This window comes from Rhinopithecus bieti, unplaced genomic scaffold (genome assembly GCF_001698545.2).
Source record: "Rhinopithecus bieti isolate Rb0 unplaced genomic scaffold, ASM169854v2 scaffold_47952, whole genome shotgun sequence".
NCBI classification, from domain to species: Eukaryota; Metazoa; Chordata; class Mammalia; order Primates; family Cercopithecidae; genus Rhinopithecus; species Rhinopithecus bieti.
Genome location: NW_016820098.1, coordinates 2,032,894 through 2,051,171, shown reverse-complemented (window position 1 = coordinate 2,051,171; position 18,278 = coordinate 2,032,894). Strand labels below are relative to the sequence as shown.

General features: G+C 42.7%; 2 pseudogenes across 1 annotated transcript; one reads left to right on the top strand and one right to left on the bottom strand.

The window, feature by feature from the left end:
* Positions 1-13,613: 13,613 nt before the first annotated feature.
* Positions 13,614-14,226, bottom strand: LOC108520186 (double homeobox protein A-like; annotated as a pseudogene).
* A 1,886-nt stretch (positions 14,227-16,112) lies between these two features.
* LOC108520180 (nascent polypeptide-associated complex subunit alpha-like) lies at positions 16,113-16,875 on the top strand (annotated as a pseudogene). The gene has a single exon (XR_001882843.1). The product of XR_001882843.1 is annotated as a nascent polypeptide-associated complex subunit alpha-like (transcript).
* The last annotated feature ends 1,403 nt before the right edge of the window (positions 16,876-18,278 follow it).

Here is an 18,278-nt window from a genome sequence, read left to right as displayed (position 1 = left end):
AAAAAAAAAAAAAAAAAAAATTGGCCATGGTGCGTGGTGACTCATGTCTGTAATCCCAGCACTTTGGGAGGCCAAGATGGTGGATCATCTGAGGTCAGGAGTTCAAGACCAGTCTGCCCAACATGGTGAAACCCCCGTCTCAAAATACAAAAACTTAGCTGGGTGTGGTGGCAGGCTCCTGTCATCCCAGCTACTCGGGAGGCTGAGGCAGGAGATACGCTTGAATCCAGGAGGTGGAGGTTGTAGTGAGCTGAGATCGTGCCATTGCACTCCAGCCTGGGTGACAAGTAAAAAACTCCGTCTAAAAAAAAAAAAAAAAAAAAAAAAATTGCCCAGGGGGGTTTTTTTTATACAAAGGGAACTAGCAAATCCAACCCTTTTCTTTTTGGAGAGCCTGTGTTAAACATTTACCAGCACACAACTGGCTGAAGCCCTGAGCACTGAGACCCGAGCCTATTGGGAAAGGAGCAGCAGCAGGTCCTGAGAAGGCTGGGCTGATGTTCCTTCCATCATGATTTCACTGGTCACACTGCAGGAAAATATCCAACACAGGGACCAGGCTGGTGGGACTGCAGCTTGGCTGACCCCTGCAAGCTAAGGATAAACTGAATTTGTCAAATATTTCTTTCACTTTCCACTCAACTGTTTTGGGAGAAGAGAAGCATTTTTTCCTCCATGTGTGGGCCTGGCCTGTCATGAGAACTCAAGAGATGTCAGTGGGCGTCCTCCAGTGAAAACAGATTCCTGTTTTTTATAAAAATCATACAACCTGTTTTAATATTAGCCATCATTTCTAGTTCTCCTGCATCTTAATATTAAAGAAAAAACCCAGAAAACTAGGTAAAGAACTAAATTTTATTTGAAAAAAGGGTGAAAAAAGTAAAAGAAAACCTTAACAAAATTGATATAGAAGATAAGGGTTACATAGACTTTTTACCTGTCTTTATTTTGTTGTGAAGGTGTATCCTTAATTTTCCACGTGTTTACATACCCTGGTGGAATGTATAAATGGAAACCATTACAAACGATATAAGCACTGTCATCTTCGGTGATTTTGGATAGATGGAATCTGCTGGTTAAAGATAAATATTGTTGAAGAAACACAGCACTAAATGTGTATTGGATGGAATCTGTCCTAGCTGTTATTACCTCAGCTGATTTGAAGTCTAAGCATGTAGCTTCCATTCCAGCTGACATTATCTGAACTGAACAGACAGGATGATGGATGGAATCCACTTAAAAAAATGACACAGTTGAAGTAATACCTAGAAACTTACAGTTTTAAATATTGTTTTCTCAGCAAAAATGAAATAATTTTCTTTCTCCTTTCTAGCAAGACTAATATTCAATTTCTAGTCTCATTAAATTGTCATTTTCTTTAATGTTCAAAATTGACATTTTTGGTCACATCAATTGTATTCACATTTTGGCCAGGCGCAGTGGCTCCTGCCTGTAATCCCAGCACTTTGGGAGGCCAAGGCAGGCGGATCACCTGAGGTCAGGTGTTCCAGACCAGCCTGGCTAACATGGTGAAATGCCATCTCTAGTAAAAATAAAAAAATTAGCCAGGTATGGTGGCATACGCCTGTAATCCCAGCACTTTGGGAGGCTGAGGCAGGTCATCACCTGAGGTCAGGAGTTTGAGACCAGCCTGGCCAACATGATGAAACTCCATCTCTACTAAAAATGCAAAATTAGCTGGATGTGGTGGTGCATGCCTGTAATCCCAACTACTCAGGAGGCTGGGGCAGGAGAATCACTTGAACCTGGGAGGTGAAGGTTGCAGTGAACTGAGATCGTGCCATTGCTGTCCAGTCTAAGCAACAAGAGCAAAATTCCATCCCCCCCAAAAATATATATGTATATATAGATATATTCATGTTTAAAATTGTGAATATATATTTTTTAAGTCACATAAAATTCCCACTACAGAAATGTCTGGAGATTCCTTTTTATTTTTTTATGGAGATAGAGAAGAGTCTCAGTTAGCAGCTGGAGGAAGTATGAGAGATAGGTAGCATTTAATTAAATGTGTTCTGGATGTTTAGGGAAAACATTCTGAGTTTATTCAACATTTAGGCAATGGCGATCTTTGCAGACTACAGCTAATATTTGTCTCTGGAGAAGAAAGCTCCTAATCCCGGAACTTATTAAATACTAAATACCTTGTTGAGGAAAGATTGAGGCTGAAAATGTCAACTCTAAAATGTCAGAAAATTCTGAAGTTTCCATAGCAATGTTAATTTGCTCCTCTCATAAGCCATTTTAATGTTAGTAAAAATGCTGTTAGCTGACTGGGAAATGCAGCTCCCTCTGAGTGATATTGAATAAGCTCATCTTAATTAAGCTACAAGGCTCCTCCATTTCCTGGCTGGACACAGAAAAGACTTCATTGGCTCTATTGAGCAAGAAAAAGAAAGCCCTTTGTGATCCTAATGGATGGCATCTGTGGCTGAGAAGCATCAAGAGGACGGAAATGGTCTTGGAAAGGCTCTAAGCTCACAAGGCTGGCCATGGTGAACATAAAGCTCAAAGCATAAAGCAAGTTAACAGTGACTGAATTTTAGGGCAGCCGTGCCCACTGTGAAAATGTCTTCAGGACTCTTGGAGGTTTGGAATCCAGAGAGGGCCACACAGTGATAGGGCTTAGCATCCTAAGGTCCATAGTCTAATTTAATGGGCTAAGTACCAAAGTTTTGCTAAGCTATCCTTAATTCCCAATTCCCAAATTGCTCCTGAAGCTGTAGTCAATGCCATTGGTTTTAGAGTTATTCTTTTGTCCTGCTTCCAGTAACCATTAGTATATGTGTAACTGCTAAAAATGGCACTCAGATTAATGGCTAAATCTAAAATAAACCTTTGAGATCGTTTGTTCCAAGTGGCTCCAACCTGGCCTGGACAGGGAGTGCCCAGAGCATGTACAAAGCCACCTGGCAAGCTGGGGGCAGGATGAAGACTAGTTGATTCCCTGACACTTGCTAGCAAATTGGGTATTCCTGGGCATATCAGTTAAATCTTTGGCTTGTATCTTGGCTGGGCGTGGTGACTCATGCCTGTAATCCAGCACTTTGGGAGCCAGAGGCGAGCAGATAACCTGAGGTCACAAGTTGGAGACCTGCCAGGCCAACATAGCAAAACCCCATTTCTACCAAAAACACAAAAATTAGCCGGGCATGGTGGTGCACACCTGTAATCTCAGCTACTTGGGAGGCTGAGGCAGGAGAATTTCTTGAATTCTGGAGATAGAGGTTGCAGTGAGCTGAGATCACATCACTGCACTCCAGCCTGGGTGGCAGAGTGAGACTCTGTCTTAAAAAATGAATAAATACATAAAAATAAAATTGAAAAATAAATATTTGGCTTGTATCTCATGAGAAATGGAGATAGAAATGTCAGAAGTGTTTGAACCAGAGCAACATCATCTTGAATAGGGCCTGGGTAAAATGAGGCTAAAACCTACTGGGCTGCATTCCCAAACGGCTAAAGCATTCTAAGTCACAAGATGAAATAGGAGGTCAGCAAAAGATACAAGTCATAAAGACCTTGCTGATAAAACAAGTTGCATTAAAGAAGCCGGCTAAAACCCACCAAAACCAAGATGGCGATGAGAGTGACCTCTGGTTGTCTTCACTGCTACACTCCCACCAGTGTCATGACGGTTCACAAACGCCATGGCAATATCAGGATGTTACCCTATATGGTCTAAAAAGGGGATTCACCTTTTGTTTAGTAAATAATTTTAAAACCCGTAAAAATGGGCAACCAGCAGCCCTCAGGGCTGCTCTGTCTGTGGAGTAGCCATTCTTTTATTCCTTTACTTTCTTTTTTTGTTTTTGAGACGAAGTCTCGCTCTATCGCCCAGGCTGGAGTGCAGTGACCGGATCTCAGCTCACTGCAAGCTCCGCCTCCCGGGTTCCCGCCATTCTCCTGCCTCAGCCTCCCGAGTAGCTGGGACTACTGGCACCTGCCACCTCGTCCAGCTAGCTTTTTGTATTTTTTTTTTTTTTTTAGTAGAGACGGGGTTTCACCGTGTTAGCCAGGATGGTCTCGATCTCCTGACCTCGTGATCCACCCGTCTCGACCTCCCAAAGTGCTGGAATTACAGGCTTGAGCCACCGCGCCCGGCCATTCCTTTACTTTCTTAATAAGCTTGCTGTCACTTTACTCTATGGACTCGCCCTGAATTCTTTCTTGCACAAGATCCAAGAACCCTCTTTTGGGGTCTGGATCCGGACCCCTTTCCTGTAACAGTAATAGCTATTTCACATTTTTTAAGTGTCAAATTAAATGGACTAATAAATTCTAAATACTTCATCTGGTATTTGGCCTAAAACACTGTGATTTATTTATTTACACTCCCCTTTCTGCTCCATATCCTGTTTTCCCTAGCTAGATATATATGTTGTTCCAAACGAATTTAAAATGGGATGCCTTTTACATGTTGTTTGTTTCCTTCTCTTCAAATTCTCCAAATTCTTTCTCCAAATTCCCCAGTAACTCCAAATTCTTTGCTTATCTACCTACCTAGAATTATTTTGTTAAGGGAGAACAACAAACGTTGTTAAAGTGATGTCTAATTGTTTCCTTGCAGCCAAAGCCATCTCAACTGCTACATCGTTTTTCTTTGAATCTTCAAATAATTGCAATTTGGATCAAGTACAGATTAGTGGAGGTTAAAGGCATGTTCGTTAAGGAATTGATCAGAGGTCCTCCACAAACTCCCACCTAGTGATTCCTGCCATGGCTGCCCCTTGTGATCCCCTGAAAACCTCTACATCAGATTCTTTAAGAATCAAGAGCCTTTAGGGGCGGGCGCGGTGGCTCGCACCTGTAATCCCAGCACGTTGGGAGGCCGAGAGGCAGGTGGATCACCTGAGGTTAGGAGTTCGAGACCAGCCTGGCCAACATGGAGAAACCCCGTCTCTACTAAAAATGCAAAAATCAGCCAAGTGTGGTGGCAACATGCCTGTAATCCCAGCTACTGAGGAGGCTGAGGCAAGAGAATCCCTTGAACCCGGGAGGTAGAGGTTGCAGTGAGCCAAGATCGTGCCACTGCACTCCAGCTTGGGCAACAGAGTAAGACTCCATCTTAAAAAAAAAAAAAAAATCAAGAGTCTTTAAACATTTCACACCATTGGACTCAGAAATTCCACCTTTAGGAATCAACCTATCCTAAGAAAATAGATGTGGACAAAGATATATGCCCAAAGTAGCTCATTTATTTATATATATATATATAAATCTTCCAAGTCCAATTAGAGGAATAGGGAATGATGGTATAAAATATGTATCTTTAAACTATAGCAGATGTTTTAAAAATTAGACTTACACTGTGGTGTAGAAGTCAGGATACCAACACCCCTGGGGTAAAGATAGTGACCAGGAGGGGGCTTAAAGAAGGCTTGTGAGGTGCTGGTCATATTCCATTTCTTCTCCTGGGTGCTAGATGTATGTGTGTATTTACTTTGTGAAAATTCATCAAGCTGTATTCTTTTGATATGTATATATATATATTTGTTAAAAATGATGGCAAAATACACCTAACATAAACTTTATCATTTTAATCAGTTTAAGTGTATAGTTTAGTAATGTTAAGTATATTCACATTGTTGTGATACCAATCTTTTCATCTCGAAAAACTGAAACTCCAAGCTCATTAAACAACAACTCTTATTCCTCCCTCCACCCCAGCTCTGGCAACGGCCATTCTACTTCCTGTTTCTATGAATTAAAGCACTCTACATGCCTCATATAAGTGAAGTTATACAGTATTTGCCTTTTGGGGGCCTTATTTCACTTGGTATAAAGCCTTACATTTTATCCATGTTATAGCATATATCAGAATTTCCTTCCTTTTTAAGGCCAAAGAATATCCGATTCAATTGGGTCTACCACATTTGGTTTATCCATTCTTCTATCAACGGACATTTGGGTTGCTTCCACCTTTTGGCTGTTGTGAGTGATGCTGCTATGAACATGGGTATACAAGTATCTCTTGGAGACCCTGTTTTAATTATTTTGTGTATATATCCAGAAGTGGAATAACTAGAGATATATGCATGTTTTATGTGTATGTTATACTTCAATCAAATATAACTTAAAAAATACTGATGCCTGGGTTTTACCTCTAAATATTCTCATTAAATGGTCTGGGGCCATGAGTCCTGGGCATTAGAGTTTGTAAAGCTGCCTTAGGGATTCTCACATGAAACCAAAGTTGAGAACCCCTAACTAAAAAGATGCATTTAGTATATTTTCACACACTACTTGGAGAGGACTGTGCAGAAGTAGGCGTCAGGGCCAATGTGTCCAGTTTTCACATCAGCCTTTTCCTGGTGGCTTTTCTGACCCAGCTTTATGCCTTCAATCTTTTAACTGAGAATCATTCTCCTCACAGGGTAACCTGGACCATGTATGTCAGTCAATGTTTATGCCTCCCATCAATTGCAGGTAGAGGAGATGACACGCCTGGGTCCTCACGTCAGCCCTTGCCAGAATGAGTGGGCAGGACTGGTCTTTCTACCCATAGAACAAGTAGGTAGATGCCTCCATGATGAGATGAAAGGAATAGCCAGGAGAGCCTCCCCAACACGCAAATACACACACACACACACACACATTCTCCTACTGGCTACCCAAGAGTCTTCACCTCTTTTTTTGCCTGACTTAAAGCCCTGCCAACAAGTGAGAACCACTTTTAAAAGCCAGCTGGCCCTGGCAAGGTTATATATATTAGCTATTCAAACCATATTGTGAGTTAGTTCAAAGAGAGGCTTTTCAACAATACAGCTGTGATATCAGGACATGAAAGCAGGGTTTTCCAGCCTAGTACTGTTGATGTTTTGGGCTTGACAATTCTTTGATGTGGGCAGCTGTCCTGTGCACTGTAAGACATTTAGCAACATCTCTGGCCTCTACCCACTAGAGATGTCAGGAGCACTCCACCCTCAGTTGTAATCACTAAAAATGTCTCCAGACATAGTCAAATGTTTCCTTATTGATGGAAGAAGAGAGGAAGAAGAAGTGTTGCAACACAGAAAATTTAGAGGCAGCTGGGGCCGGAAAAGATTGATATCCTCTGACTTCTCATGATCCACTTGTGTCTCAGCCCCAGAAAACCCTGCTTCCTGTTACAGATGAGAGACAGGTGCACCATGGGAAATAAGGCACTAAAGACAAAGTCCAAGTGTTACAAGATAGTGCCTTGCGCCTACATGGAAGCTGTGTAATTTGGCACTGATTGCTCTCCTCCCAGCTTCCTTACTGCCTCCAAAATGTGAAATGTTGTGAGGTTAGGACTTATTACGGGAACCATTCTGCCCCACCCCTGTCCCCACAAAAATATGACCAGCTTTTCATGATGACAAAGCTACCTCTTGTGAATGCCATAAATGTGGTTAATTCATTGACACACATCTTGTCATTTATCACATTTAAAATCATATGACATATTCCCAGAGTTTTAAAATTTAAATTTGTAGCTGGGCACAGTGACTTATGCCTATAGTCCCAGCACTTTAGGAGGTTGAGGCAAGAGGATCGTTTGAGTCCAGGAGTTCAAAACTGGGCAACTTGGTGAGTCCGCATATCTACAAAAAATTTTAAAAATTATAAAAAATTTTAATTTGTCCCAATTCTAAAGGACTCTGCATTGCTAACGTGGAGGTATTTTTAAGTACTACACACAGATGGAAGGCAGAGGAACAGTGCTGGCTGAGGGCTGAGCTCTGCTTTCAGGGGAGACCCTGAACCTCTGACCCAGACTTCCAGCCACTCTCTTCCTCTCAGGCTCTTTTTTGTACCTTGGAGCAGGAATCTTAAAGGCAGCCACAAGCGGTGGCTCACTCCTGTAATCCCAGCACGTTGGGAGGACAAGGCAGGCGGATTGCCTGAGCTCAGGAGTTTGACATCAGCCTGAGCAACATGGTGAAACTCCGTCTCTACTGAAAACCAAAAAATTAGGGGGGCATGGTGGTGCATGCCTGTAGTCCTAGCTACTTGGGAGGCTAAGGTAGGAGGATTGCTTGAGCCCAGGATGTCGAGGCTGCAGTGAGCTGAGATTGTCCACTGCACTCTAGCCTAGGTGACAGAGGGAGGCCCTGTCAAAAACAAACAAAAAAGGAATCTTAAAAGCTACTTTCCGGGACTGTCTGTAAATGACAGAGCCTGTTTCCAGGACTGTCTCTAACTGACAGAGCCTGTTTCACGCCTTTTTCTTCTTCCATTTTGTCCTCTTCACCTGAGGCTTCTGCTTTATTAGGGTTATGGGGCCCTAAGCCCCTCTTTTGTGAGGAACATTCAGCCAACACTTTGTTGCGGCAGGGTAGTCGGCTGCCCTGAAGGTGCAGACACCACTCCAAGCTCGAGTGTCCTCTGGCCGCTGCTCCACCAGCTCAGCTCATGACCCTCATGGGCAGCCATCTTGCAAAGAAAGGCCATGAGTAAACAAGGCATTTGCCACAGGAGTTTGGCTCAGATTTAATAGAGGACGTGTGCAGTCTTTCAGTGCTCCTCGGCCCACAAGCTTTAACCACTGTGCAAACTGATTTAGAACACTAAAGCTCCACTGTTTGTTTAATGCCTTTATTGACTTAATTCTCGCCTCTTAGGCAGGTGGCCCCGGCAGGCAGTGCCGTCATTGTTCTGAGTCGGTTCTCCTCAGTGACACCGTGGCCTTCCTGCTGAGAGTTCCTTTCTTTATTTCATTTTTTTCTGGTCCTTAAAACGTTGGGCAATCAAATTACAGTTACAGGTGTAGTGTTTCATTTTGAAAGAGGTGTAATTCACTCCAGTCAGTATTTGCAGCGGTCGAATTAGGTTTGTGGTGTAATACGGACTTTTCCACTTTCCCCTTGGCTAAAGCGAAGGGCTGATTTCCTGGGTGACCGTGAGGAGTGCCGTTAACTCTTCTGGTGTATTAACTCTTTCTGAATCTTAGGCCTCATTTGTCAGTGGCTTTCAAGGTGCCCTAATGTATAATTAAGACATACAACAAGATACATGCAAAGCGTTTGCAAACTTCCTGTGGTGCCTGGCTCCACTATTGATTTGGCCCAAAACAAAAAATATTTTCATTGTTCATTGCAACAACAACATCATTTATTAAACATACACTGTGCAAAGTATGTTGTCTAGTGAGGTTTTTCCTTAGATGCCTGCCTTGGCTCCTTTGAGCAGCACCATAAACTTTTGTGCTGGGTATTACTGCTGTCTTTTATCAGACAGGGACAGTGAGGACTGGAAAGGTGAAGTGGCCTGCCCACAGTTCCTTCGTGTCTGGAGGCGGAGCAGGAATTTGATCCCAGTGACCTGACCACTTCCACTCATCAAGGAGAAAAGGAAACCCCACAGGCTCTAAAAGGGAGTCAGGGTCACGTGAGTGGTCCGGTGAGCTATGCCTGCAGTGGCACAAGAGGGTTTGCTGGGCTCGTGCCTCTCAGAGGCCACTTGACAACTTCTCCCGATGGCACACAGCTGTTCTTGGGCAACTTCCTCAAGCTTTCTCATCAGAGGGCACAGCTCTTGTGTCACCTGATCTTGTTGCTGGTAAGGAAGTTGGGAGCAGCATCTATGCACACATATTCTCTCAGACACACAGCCACACGTCCATTCACACAATGCACATTCCCATAACCACACACACGCACACTATCAGGCACACAGTCATGCACACGCACACATTTAGTAGGACACACACATACACTCTCAATACACTCACACATACACCCACACACCTATCTCCACCCTCGATACACTCACACATATACCCACACATCTGTCCACACTTGATACACTCACGCATACACCCACACACCTGTCCACCCTCGGTACACTCACGCATACACCCACACACCTATCCACCATTGGTACACTCACGCATACACCCACACACCTGTCCACCCTCGGTACATTCACACATATGCCCACACACCTGTCCACCCTCAATACACTCACGCATAACCCACGCACCTGTCCATGCTTGGTACACTCACACTCACACACATGCACATTCACTTTCACACACACACACTCATGCATGTGTACACCTCTTGCTTTCCTGCATAGAAGCTGAGTACACACTGGGGTGCAAGATCAGAGACCAGCACCCAATATAATAAACTGCCAGAGGGGCGGGTGGTGTGCTGTGAGATTTTGTGACTTTCCAAGGCTTGAAATAATCTGAGAATTTACAGTAAGGGCCAGGAATTGTTGTAAAGAAAATTGGTCTCTATTCTAACTTTAATTGCCCCCAGCCTTCATGAATCAGATTTTTGGCACGAGCCCCTTAGCTCGAAGCATACCCTTTGAGGCCTCATGCATTAGCGCTGAGACTTCGGGCAAGCAGCCTACCTTCTCTTTTCCTCCATTTCCTCATCTGTAAAATAGGGATAATAACGGTGCTTGCCTTATAGTTATGAGTATTAAACAAGCCAGTATATGCCAAGCTCGTGGACCAGGGCAGGGCACAAACTGATTGTGAACAAACGTGTTCACAATCAGTGGGGTTTTAATGGCTTGGGTTGGCCTGCCATTATGAACCAGTAACAATGTGTACTAAAGACACATATTAATTTTGAGACTTCCTAATGGAAATGCGGTCTAAGGAGAGATGTACCAAGCTTTGAGGGCTTTCTGTCCTAGTGTCTCAATCTATATAATCTTTCATTTGAAAAAGTTTCAAGACAGTACGGGGATTTTTCCTTCTGAGTCTCAGAGCCTTCTTGACTCCCTTAGGCAGTGAATCACCATCTACCTCTTGGGTCAGAGAGGGAGCATCACAGAGTGCTAGAAAGGTCAGGATTGGCACTTTGCTATCTCCCAAACCCTCAGTTAAAGGAATCCTCATCTTGTGAGAATTTTGCAAAACCCAATTGGAGAAGGAGCCATACAACAAATAAAAATCTTAATTTTGGGCTGGGCTTACCTGTAAGTAGGTAGAATCTATGCATCAATGCATTTAATCTGTGATTCAAACAGATCTCCTTGGTCGGGTGCCGTGGCTTATGCCTGTAATCCCAGCACTTTCAGAGGCCGAGGCAGGCGGATCATGAGGTCAGGAGTTTGAGACCATCCTGGCCAACATGGTGAAACCCCATCTCTACTGAAAATACAAAAATTATCTGGGTGTGGTGCTGCGCACCTGTAATCCTAGCTACTGGGGAGGCTGAGACAGGAGAATTGCTTGAACCTAGGAGTCGGAGGTTGCAGTGAGCCGAGATCGCACCACCGCACTCCAGTCTGGGTGGCAGAGCAAGACTCTGCATCAAAAAAAAAACAAAAACAAAAACAAAAAACTCTCATTTTAAAAGTTATAGAAGAAACTGAAATTATTTTAATTAAGAATAGTCAGACCTATGACACTATTTTGTTCTATTTCTTTCCTTTGATCAGGTCTGGGATGATCATTTTTCAAATCTTCCAATCATCATTATCTTAGGTGTGGCCTAGAGCCATTAACAAAGCAACCACTGCCAGGGTGCGTTCATCTGCACAGGCACCCCTGGCAGTGGTTGCTTTGTTAATGGCTCTAGGCCCACACCTTCTCCTCTCCTTTGCTGTGTGCTGGTCTACGTCTTGATTCCATGTGAATGGCCTCCTTTCAGAAGTCCCACCATGATCAAACCACTAGACGTGGTTCCTCTGTTTTCCAACGCCACCTCCCACCCAACGTTAGGCCAAACTGCGTTGATCAGAAAAGGCACTATTTACTCACCCCTTAGAATTTCACAATTTCCTTATCCAGAAGCACGTCATCTCATCAAAGGAGAGGCCCATGAAACGATTATTTTTACTAATCTGTGCAGCTAAAAGGCTTATGTCTCTCTCCTTGCATCCTGTAAGAGATAAATGGACCGATTATCAAGTGATTTTCCTTTATACATTTGCTTTTTGTTTAAAATTTCGCCACCATGGTTGTTAAGCAAATAATTCCTATCTACTGCCTAGAGAAATTATTCGGCATGAGGACTTACTGAAAATGCTAATAATAGTTTACTTAGGGCAGGTGTGGCATGCTAGGGCTGATTTTTATTTTAGATGCTGGTTCCTGCTCTTTTAGTTTTCTGTATTGGATTGACTTAAAAGAAACATGTAAAGTTTCGTTTAAAAAATAAGCCATTTAAAACATTTTTTTTTTTTTTTTTTGGTTTGCTCTCTGTTTTAGAAATGGGAGTCTCTTTATGTTGCCCAGGCTGGACTCGAATTGCTGGACTCAAATGATCCTCCCCTCTCAGCCTCCAGAGCAGCTGGGACTACAGGTGCACATGACCATGCCTGGCTTAAAAGAAAGTCATTTTAAGAAGGAATTTTTAAAAGCAGACACACAGCAACAATGACATACTTTTTCAAATGATTTTGTGTGTGTGTTGGTTTCTGAACACCTCACTCAGCAGACCAGTTAACCTTACAAGCCAGGTTAACACATTTCTTCCCAAGCTCTGTTCAAGGCATGTTTTGAGACGAAAAGAAAGTTTCTATGGATATGGAGGAAACGTTCTCTTTCATTCAGAAGGCGTAGTTGGATTATATTATCAGCTCGGGAAGCCTTTGTAAAATACACCTAATCGGCTTTTTTTTTTGGTCAGACTTCTCTAAAGACAACCAAAATGGTCAGTTGGGAAAAGTGTTCAGAAGTTACAGCATGTGGGCTCTTCCCAGCATCTTTAAAAAGAAAGAAACTAGCCAGGTGTGGTGGTGCCTGCCTGTATTCTCAGCTACTCGAGAGGCTGAGGCATGAGGACCGTTTGAGCTCAGGAGTTCGAGGCTGCAGTGAGGTATGATCGCTCCACTGCACTCCAGCCCGGGGGACACAGCAAGAGCGCATCTTTAAAAAGTTAATAACAAATAATAAAGTAATTGAAAAGAAAGTGAGACTTGCTATAAATAAATGCCAGTTCTCCCTTGTTAAGCATCATCAGCTACGCTTTGGATATGCATTCTTGGAGTTGATTTCAACTTTCTTTTTTCTGTTTTGAGGAGCATGCTTAGATTTAAACTTTTAATTGAAGTGTAATATGCATTTCTCATATTATGCAGATCTCATAAATATACAACTCAATTAATTTTTAAACTCAACATTCTTCTGTAACCATCACTCAGATCAAGAAACAGAATTTTATACACCTACTGTGTACCTACAAAGATTTAAAAAATAAAAAAGGGGAAAGAAAGACTCAGTATACAATATATTAGCACCCCAGAAGTGCCCCTCATATCTTCTTACAATCGCTAACCCCCTACCTCCACCCCAAGGGTAGCCACAATATTATTATTATTATTATTATTATTACTAAGTTTATTTTCATTGTCTCAGGTCTGCTGAACTCTGGATCCAGGCTGTGTCAATAGGGTAGTGTGGTGCCTCCTGTACCTATCTCTGCCTCCTACAGTCCTTTTTATTTATTTTTGATAGTAGAGACACGGTCTTGCTATGTTGCCCAGGCTGGTTTCAAACTCCTGGGCTTAACAATCTTCCTGCCTTGGCCTCCCAGAGTGCTGGGATTGCAAATGTGAGTCACCACACCCAGCCAAGTCCTTTGTCATCTCCCAAGAAGACTATGAGAGAGATTTGGGGCCCAAGTTGATAATATCAAATACACTGAACTTGACTGTGTTCACCATGTTCTGGCTCTAGAGAAATGAGAGCTGCTAGTGAGGGTGGTGCCATTCTGTGTATCTTCTGTACCTTGAAGTCTCTCAGAAATCTTGCCCCTGGTCTTCTTGTTCTAAGGACACAACAGGTTCCCTTTTTCTCTGGAGATGAAATCTAGATCTTCTATTCTGGAACCAAATTTGGACTCTTGACTCTGGAACACTAATTTCTTTAGCAAGTTGTTTCCTGGAATCAGTCCTAGGGTATGGGTTTTTCAAAACTGCCTTGATGAGAGGGCATAATTGACAGGCACTGCAGGTGGTACAACACTGTCGGGCTTCTCTGCTTTGAAACTCTGCACCGGGTTGATTTTGTCCGTGGCTCTGGCTTGATTCTAAAGTCTCTGGTTCTGGTCTTTTCTGGAATCCACGCCTAGCTCTTCAATTCTGAAACCAGATCTGGATTTTTGACTCTTCTGTATTGATTTATAAACCAAATTTTTATTTGGTAGAATAACCTGAGCAAGGTTTTTGATTGAAGGTATTGATGAGGATTTTCAATTGATCTGTGAGTTTGCTGCAACCGCACCTATAATTTGTTGCTACCATCTTGTGTGAAGAGGTGTCTTTGGTCATGCTGGAAGAGAGTCCTGGAAGCTGAACTACTGTCTGGGAGACCCACAATCTCAGCTTCTTTGTTCTGCCAGTTTTGTACTTTATGTAAGTGCAGTATTGACTGTTTCCTGTTTAGCTTTTCATTCAAACTCATGCTTGTGAAATTCATCTAGTTTTGCATGTAATTATAGATAATTCATTTTCTTTTTTGTATGGTATTCTACTGTGCAAATATATTACAATTTATCCATTCTACTGTAGATGGTCATTCGGGTAATTTCAATTTTGAGCTATTATAATCAGTTATTATAATTATAATCAGCTATTATAATATACTATGCACATCTAGTACATGACTTTTGGTAAACATTGTAAACATTTCTGTTAGGTATGTGCATAGGAGCAAAATAGGGTATGCAAATGTTTAGTTTGCTAGACACTACTCAACAGTTTTCTGAAGTGGTTGTACCAATTTACCACCAGCCATACATGAGTCCCAGTGGAATATAAATGTAGAATTTCAATTTTTATAAGAGTTGTGCTGAATGGTAACTCTGGAGCTACCCTGAGCCCCAAAGATGATGAGGCAGAGGAGTTTTTCCAAAAAGTTCGAATAACCATTACTTCTTCACGTTCATTTTCAGGTCAAAACACCCCTGTATGTCAGGTATGGTGGTGCATGCCTGTAGTCCCAGCTACTCAGGAGGCTGAGGCAGGAGAATTGCTTGAGCCCAGGAGTTCGAGGCTGCAGTGAACTATGATCACACTACCGGACTCCAGCCTGGGTGACAAAGTGAAACCCTGTCTCTAAAAAAAATAGTGAAATAAATAATAATAATGATAACCATAATAAATCCCTGTAAAACAGACAGAGGTATGCCTTATGCCATTTTCTCCTGAAGCTGAGGAAATAAGACAAAAGAGATCAAATGTTTTTTCTAAGAGCCCTACTAATCTTGTATTTCTCACTCTAGCTCCAGAGCTTTGATTTTAGGTGCATGTGCCTACCTGTGAATTTGTTACAGAAAAGGCATGCTCAGGCTGAAGCTGGCATTTCTATAACATTGCTAGTTTCAAACAACAAGTCTGAATGCCACGAACCCTCATAGCATGTGACGGTTTATTCAGCTGACAATTAGCCAGGTAGAAAGGGCATATTCATAAACTCTCTTGCCTGAACTTGGAGTTTTTCTGACAGTTTTTGTTTGTTTTTGAGACAGAGTCTCACTCTGTAGCCCAGGCTGGAGTGCAGTGGCATGATCTCAGCTCACTGCAACCCGGCTTCCCAGGTTCAAGTGATTCCCCTGCCTCAGCCTCTTGAGTAGCTGGGATTACAGGCATGTGCCACCACGCCTGGCTAATTTTTTTGTATATTTAGTAGAGTCGAGGTTTCACCATGTTTGTTGGCCAGGCTGGTCTCGAACTCCTGATGTCAAGTGATCTGCCCACCTCGGCCTCCCAAGGTGCTGGGATTACAGGGGCTGACAGTTTTAAATGGAAAAAGGAGCCTATCCAGGTTTCCTAGCCTGGTTTCTCATCAGACTCAGCTGGGCAGCTTTTTAAGCTACAGGTTTCCCCATTCCCACTCAAGGACAATTGAATTGAGGTCCTCGGAATTGGGACTTGGGAATCTGTATTTTATGAAGTTCTCAAGTGGTTCTGATTTAACTGGAGGCCAGTAGCAAACCTTTGACTGGAAACACTGTTGCTGTCATTTTTAAAAAAATAACCATCCAATACACTTTACCAAAATCCTGAGAACAAGAAGAGAAAATGAATTTAAAATCAGACTTTTCCCCCCTTCTTTAAAATACTCTATCAAAAAACAGTATTTTGGGCGCCAGGCTTCCTTCCGCACCAGGCGCCGGACTCGCTCTTGCTCGTTCTCTTTCTGCTGCCATCTTGATTCCCTGTTCCCTCCACAAAATGCCCGGCGAAGCCACAGAAACCGTCCCTGGTATAGAGCAGGAGTTGCCGCAGCCCCGGGCTGAGACAGGGTCTGGAACAGAATCTGACAGTGATGAGTCAGTACTAGAGCTTGAAGAACAGGATTCCACCCAGGTAACCACATAACAAGCCCAGCTGGCGGTAGCAGCTGAAATTGATGAAGAACCAGTCAGTAAAGCAAAACAGAGGCGGAGTGAAAAGAAGGCACGGGAGGCTATGTTCGAACTGGGTCTTCGACAGGTTACAGGAGTTACTAGAGTCACTATCCGAAAATCTAAGAATATCTTCTTTGTCATCACAAAGCCAGATGTCTACAAGAACCCTGCTTCGGATACCTGCATAGTTTTTGGGGAAGCCAAGATCAAAGATTTATCTCAGCAAGCACAACTAGCAGCTGCTGAGAAATTCAAAGTTCAAGGTGAAGCTATCTCAAACATTCAGGAAAACACACAGACTCCAACTGTACAAGAGGAGAGTGAAGAGGAAGGTCGATGAAACAGGTGTGGAAATTAAGGACGTAGAATTGGTCATGTCACAAGCAAATGTGTCCAGAGCAAAGGCAGTCCGAGCCCTGAAGAACAGTAATGATATTGTAAATGCTATTATGGAATTAACAATGTAACCATCTGAAAGCAACTCTTTTTGGTGTCTCAAAGGAGTAACTGGAGCTTGGTTTGAAATTTGTACTGTTTCTATCATAGATAAAGTTGTGGCTTCTTGTTGGATGAAAAAATAAAAGACAGTATTTTGCCAAATTAAACAGAAAAGGGAGTTCAGTGGAAGATGGCTCTGATTTCAGGGTAATAATAATGGTAGGTAACAATTAAATGGCATTTAAAAAATTGCTGAATGCTTGCTGGGCACAGTGGCTCATGCCTGAATCTCAGCACTTTGGGAAGCCGAGGCAGGCAGATCACCTGAGGTCATGAGTTCGAGACCAGCCTGGCCTACATGGTGAAACCCTGTCTCTACTAAAAATACAAAAATTAGCTGGGTGTAGTGCTGTGCACCTACAACCCCGCTACTCAGGAGGCTGAGGCAGGAGAATCACTTGAACCTGGGAGGCGGAGGTTGCAGTGAGCTGAGATTGCACCACTGCACTCCAGCCTGGGTGACAAAGTGAGACTCTATCTCAAAAAACAACAACAACAACAAAAAAAAACAGTTGCTGAATGCTTTCACATATTTTATTTCACTTAATCACTCAGGATCTCTTTAAGGTAGACATAATAATTCTCAATCTACAGAAGATGATATTGAGGCTTGGAGATTAAATGCCTCATCGGAGGACATACATGCATGAAATGGCATAACTAGGACACAAACACAAGTTTCCTGATTTCAAATTTTACCTACTTCTCACTATCCCGCAGTGCTCTGGGAGTCAGGAAGCTCCCTCAAGGCCAACAGGAATTGAGTGTTTTGACAACTCTGAATGAGCGCCGTGAGTCTAAGTGGACTCCATTCCATTCTCCTCCCCTCCCTCTTTTTGCTCTTCTCCCTTCCTTCAGTATCCTTTTAGTGTCTCCCAAGCAATAGGTTATTTGCAATGTGCTAGGGAATCAGAGATAAAAGAAAAAGTCCCTACCCTAAAAAAATTCATAGTCTGGTGGGGAGGTAGACAGATCATTGTGTGGTGATGCACTAAACATCAACCCAAATAGGTCAAAATTGGAAGGGGAAATTATGCCCTGATCACTCATCCAAGTGACCATGTAAATTTATAAGAAGCCTACATTCCTAAAGGTTAGAAGAACTTGCTTTGATGAACTCTCACTTCAAAGGAGGCTGTTTTATTTGGAAACAATTCCTCTGCCTTCAATGTCCTATTAGTATATCCCTCAAAATATGTGTTTAGATCTTTAATTCTATAACATGAGTTTACCCTTTCCTGATTAAATTCAGAAGCATGCCATCTTATTAGTGGTTCATTTGCATACTCTTTCAGGAATGATAATGTTCAAAGAGGTATAGAGGCCTTAAAGAAGTAGGGGAGGGCTGGGCACAGTGGCTCATGCCTGTAATCCCAACACTTTGGGAGGCTGAGGTGAGTGGATCACAAGGTCAGGAGTTTGAGACCAGCCTGCAGCCTGGCTAGCATGGTGAAACCCTGACTCTATAAAAAA